The following is a 6,179-nucleotide window of genomic DNA, read 5'->3' on the forward strand; positions in this document are numbered from 1 at the left end:
GGAGAACACTGAACAACAATGGTGTGCATGGCAGGGTTGCAAGTAGAAAACCACTGCTCTCCAAAAAGAACATTGCTACTCATCTGCAGTTTGCTAAAGATCATGTGGACAAGCCAGAAGGCTATTGGAAAAACGTTTTGTGGCTGGATGAGACCAAAATAGAACCTTTTGGTTTAAATGAGAAGCGTTGTGTTTGGAGAAAGGAAAACACTGCATTCCAGCATAAGAACCTTATCCCATCTGTGAAACATGGTGGTGGTGGTATCATGGTTTGGGCCTGTTTTGCTGCATCTGGGCCAGGACAGCTTGCCATCATTGATGGAACAATGAATTCAGAATTCAATCAGAGAATTCTAAAGGAAAATGTCAGGACATCTGTCCATGAACTGATTCTCAGGAGAAAGTGGGTCATGCAGCAAGACAACAACCCTAAGCACACAAGTCGTTCTACCAAAGAATGGTTAAAGAAGAATAAAGTTAATGTTCTGGAATGGCCAAGTCAAAGTCCTGACCTTAATCCAATCAAAATGTTGTGGAAGGACCTGAAGCGATCAGTTCATGTGAGGAAACCCACCAACATCCCAGAGTTGAAGCTGTTCTGTACGGAGGAATGGGCTAAAATTCCTCCAAGCCGGTGTGCAGGACTGATCAACAGTTACCGCAAATGTTTAGTTGCAGTTATTGCTGCACAAGGGGGTCACACCAGATACTGAAAGCAAAGGTTCACATACTTTTGCCACTCACAGATATGTAATATTGGATCATTTTCCTCAATAAATAAATGGCCAAGTATAATATTTTTGTCTCATTTGTTTAACTGGGTTCTCTTTATCTACTTTTAGGACTTGTGTGAAAATCTGATGATGTTTTAGGTCATATTTATGCAGAAATATAGAAAATTCTAAAGGGTTCACAAACTTTCAAGCACCACTGTATGATGACTTGTGCTTACAAGCCTCTCCCCCTAAAACTTTTGATGAAATTTTACACAGTTGCAGTCAGGCTTGTTGGGCTCGTGCTCTAATTTTAAAGCAGATACGCAGAACCTTTTATTTTTAAATAAATTTGAGTGGATAGTATCCCCATCCTTGACTCTTGTATGCTGCATGAATGGGAACTTAAAAATATATATTTCTGAGAGTTAAAATCGACCGCAAAGTTGGCATTCGAGCTGCCCCGCTAAGCCAGCCAGCCCTGAGTGCGTGACGTCACAGCGGTAACCGGTTTTAAGGCCAAGGCCTTTTACAGCTATAGACCAAAGTCGTATAAATAAAAATTTATGGTGAAAGTAAGAAATACCGTTACTGACTTGCTCAACTAAGACTGATTTGACTTCATTGATTGTGGGTTGACTCTCATTAAAACAGGATAGGTGTTATAACTTATGCAACATACATGTACATGCATGCATTTTCACTGATAAAACGTAAAAGGCTCATTAAATAATCAGCTGAACTGAGAATCACATTCTGAAGCAAATTAAATAATCTTATACCGGTAACTTAAACACACAATACAAGTTACATGTATTAATCTAAATGCAGGTAAACAACGTGGTGCTTTTGTTTTTTTAATCCAAATGAGAGTCGGAGCTTACCCATCTGTGTTCTCACTTCTTGTGGCCTATTGTTTTGAAACAATCTGACTTTCAGTTGTTCATTCAGTTCTCCGTTCATTCGCTTCTTCCACGTAAGGGCAAGATGGCAGCGATATCTAGTGGAGAAAATCAGACGGGCTGCTCCACTCATTCTCCATTTTCTCCATACTGTGTATTCTGCCATTACTGCTTGGCTCAGGCAATTACTAAAACCCAGGATGGGACAGGACGTCACCAGTTTTAGCAATAACTGCGGGGAGGTCACTGCCCGAGCAATATGTCCCTTCTTGGGTTTTACCAACAACCCTCGGCTCACTCCGGGAAAACTGGTGCAACTGAACTTACTTTCCTTTTAAAAAAATTAATTAATTAAATACTTTCCTTTTCTTGTATTTTTTTAAATTGTTGATATTGCACCCTCTTTCAATACAGGCTTATAGCCAACGCGCCTCAACAGATCAAAGGTCTCATATGAGTCTTCAATAAAATGTGCAAAGAAGAGACCACTTCATAGGCACCCAATGTGCCCGTGAACAACTCGCAAAACGCGTCCAAATCTTTGCAGTTTGAACATTCTTGGGCCATGAATGCAACGTAAATCCAACTTCTGTCGTGTTGCTGCACCCGCCAGCAACACATCTAAGTGGCATGGCGATAAATTAGGGCAGCACTGTGGTGTTGTGGTTAGCGCTGTTGCCTCACAGCAAGAAGGTCTGGGTTCGAGCCCCGTGGCCGGCGAGGGCCTTTCTGTGTGGAGTTTGCATGTTCTCCCCGTGTCCCCGTGAGTTTCCTCCGGGTGCTCCGGTTTCCCCCACAGTCCAAAGACATGCAGGTTAGGTTAACTGGTGACTCTAAATTGACCGTAGGTGTGAATGTGAGTGTGAATGGTTGTCTGTGTCTATGTGTCAGCCCTGTGATGACCTGGCGACTTGTCCAGGGTGTACCCTGCCTTTCGCCTGTAGTCAGCTGGGATAGGCTCCAGCTTGCCTGCGACCCTGTAGAACAGGATAAAGCGGCTAGAGATAATGAGATGAGAGATTAGATTTATTGTTAACACTTAAAACTATTCCTCTGCTATTCTTGAGGTCTCAAGGCATTTATGAACGAAAGTGAGGCCATGGTTCTGTGTATCTGCTTTAAGGACTTGTGACTCAATTCAGACTTGAGCACCGAGGACTTGGACTCAGATTCGTGCATTAACTGCATTCGGACTTGGAAATTGGAGACGAGGACTTGGATTTTTTTCTTTATTTTTTTGTAACATGCCGTAATAATTTGGCATAAGATATTTATATCTACATTAATTTTGTACTAATTTCATGCAAGAGTGTCACACCTGGGTGCCTTCAGATAGTACGCCAAGCAGACTTTCTCACGTGCCGTAAACAACTCGCACCTACACAGGGTTAAGGTGTAATCAGCATGCTGATATAAAAACTGTGAAAACACACTTTGCGAAGTATTGAGTTGCGTTGCTGATGCATTACCGAGCCTTATTTCCTTGTTTGGTTTCCTGATCCCTGATTTCCTGTTTCTCGTCTTTAATTCTGCTGAGTCCACGATGGCCTGTTTGCGCCTCGCTCGACCTGTTGCCTGTTTCACTGTTTTATGATTTTTGCTGGGCGGCACGGTGGTGTAGTGGTTAGCGCTGTTGCCTCACAGCAAGAAGGTCCGGGTTCGAGCCCCGTGGCCGGCGAGGGCCTTTCTGTGCGGAGTTTGCATGTTCTCCCCGTGTCCGCGTGGGTTTCCTCCGGGTGCTCCGGTTTCCCCTACAGTCCAAAGACATGCAGGTTAGGTTAACTGGTGACTCTAAATTGAGCGTAGGTGTGAATGTGAGTGTGAATGGTTGTCTGTGTCTATGCGTCAGCCTTGTGATGACCTGGTGACTTGTCCAGGGTGTACCCCGCCTTTCGCCCGTAGTCAGCTGGGATAGGCTCCAGCTTGCCTGCGACCCTGTAGAAGGATAAAGCGGCTAGAGATAATGAGATGAAATGAGATGATTTTTGCTTGCAGTTCTGGATTGTTTACCTGTCTTCACTTGTATTAATAAACACGCTTTCTGCACTTGCATCCATCTCCCAACCATCTCTGACAGAATACTTCGCGCTCCCTGACAAAGAGAAGCACATTCACCTGTTCATACGTCATGTTCAGGAACAAACTAATGGCGCTAAAACAGCCACCGTCAAATGGTGCAGGTGGAGTCTTGTTCTCGGACTCGACTCGAATATTATTTGATTTATTTTTAATGACTTGGACTTGAACACTGGGGACTCGAGACTGGACTCGGACTCGAGGTTTAGTAATTCAACTACAACTGTGGTTGCAGTATACCACCTGAAGATGTGCGTGAAGGAAAATAATCCTAAACCAAGGTCTTAAAGATACTTAAAAGTAAATCAAAAGTCCCTGTCAGAAATGCAAAGAATGAAAAAAGATGCTAAATTCTTACCATCTGTTCCACTGTCATGAGAAGTCTGCTACCGGATATTTGAAAGTGATTTTTCTTCAATATCAATTCACTCTTTCCTCATTTTTGGTCTCTGATGAAAGATGAAATTGTCCAACAGAGCCATATCACCAGTTTAGCAGAGACCTGGCTAATTCCTTCTGAAATCCATTTGGAAATATAAAACTTTTTAATACCTTGATCATGCATGTACTACAGTGGTCACCAACTTTTGTTTGCAGCCATACCATTCAAGTTTTTGCAGTAAATTGTGTTGAGTTTTTAAAATAGTGAGTGCATGTAAGTAATATTACTAATATTCCTGGCTGTGTTTTAGTTGAAGTATAATATAAAAGTGAGATTTATATATATATATATATGTGTGTGTGTAAACTACTGTGTGTGAGATTCTGTGCTTTAACTGGAGGAGCATCACCTCTGGGTCAAGAAGGTGCTGGTTTGAACTATAGCCAGAGCTCCAGGATATGAGTGGAGAAGGTTCAGTGATGCAATGTGAAAGGTATAGCTTGAAGAGAGAGTGTTGATTTATACAATCCTCCATCACTCAGACTTTTTTTTGCATCTTCAAGCACCATATACTTTGCCTGCTCTCAGTCTCTCCACCCATCATCATTACACTCACCTGTCCTTATGGACAAGTCTGATTCAAACCAGCAGTCTCCAGGCTCAAACACAAGGCTTTTACCACCAAGTCACAACCTCGTGTATAAAAAATAAATGTTTTGGAAACTTCAATGCTCATTAGAAAGGATTCAGTGGAGTTCAAGAAATTCCGAAAGAGAAAATCAAATGAAGGATATGAATGAGCCATGGAGAGATACACTGATCTTGTAGCACTAAGAGCTTTTCTGTAGTGCAAGAGACTCCTTCCATACTAATTGGAATGCTACCAATTTTTTCTTCAAAGTTTTGAGTGGTCTGTTTTTAAGGTGTGTGTGTAATCATTATACCAGGAGGCTAGTTTTTCTCTCTACATAAACATTCATCTACATCCAGACAAACAGAACTAACCACCAATCTGGTAACGTGACTATGATGTCTGTGATGGAGTAGTAGTGTAGAATGTGAGACCGGTCTCAAGAACACTCTTTGAAGGTCTTGATTTCGTCTCAGAATCAGCTGCATTTTTTACTCAGACTGAGACTCGGGATTTTATTTCAAGACCACCCCTGTGGGGGTTTCCACTAAACTGCCTGTGCACTGTCTGATTTATTTGTTAACATCATTACTGTAAGGGAATGTAAAACTTCCTGCTTCAAATGCAACCAATAATGTGACTAATTGCGAATTTTAACAGCTATCACCCCTCCACACACACTGGTCTGGTTCAGGTCTAGACTCTGTCTCACCTTGCCTTAATCTTAGTCTTGATTACAACACGAAGTTGTACTTTACATCCATGAAGTCTAGATTTCAGTGCATGCTCCTTGGTAAGGTACTCAAAAACAGGACTATGTTGCTTTCACATCAACTGCTTGATTTAAAGTTTGGTTTGGGGATGAACCTCAGCACACATGGCTCTGGTCCAGGAAACACCACAGTGCCTGTGTGATGTGATGCTACTTAGCTTTACAACCTGTCAAGCATAGTGTCATGACCAACAATCACATGAAACGACTCATGAAATGATGTGAATTCTTCATTTTCTCTTTGTGGTAGCACGGTGGTTAGCACTGTTGCCTCACAGCACAAAGGCTCTAGGTTTGAGCCCAGTGGTTGACAGGCTCCCCCACAGTCCAAAGACATGCAGGTTAGGCTAACACGGTGGCCCTAAATTGACTGTAGGTGTGAATGGGAGTGTGAATGGTTGGTTGTCTCTATGTGTCAGCCCTGCGATGACCTGGTGGACTTGTCCAGGGTGTACCCCGCTTCTCGCCCATAGTCAGCTGAGATAGGCTCCAGCTTGCCTGCAACCCCACACAGGATAAGTAGTTACGGATAACAGGTGGATAGTGAGCAGTCTTCTTGGGGGAGGAGTTACAACTGTTGCTGATGTGGAGGTCAGGGGAAGGATGTCAGAGTTCTGCTTGCAGTTACTCTTGGTCAGGGTGGTGTCAATGATAGTGTAGGTGTTAATGGGGGGGGGAATGGTAAATGTCAGTTGGAGCGTAG

Source organism: Neoarius graeffei, chromosome 3, assembly GCF_027579695.1.
Source record: "Neoarius graeffei isolate fNeoGra1 chromosome 3, fNeoGra1.pri, whole genome shotgun sequence".
Classification (NCBI taxonomy): domain Eukaryota; kingdom Metazoa; phylum Chordata; class Actinopteri; order Siluriformes; family Ariidae; genus Neoarius; species Neoarius graeffei.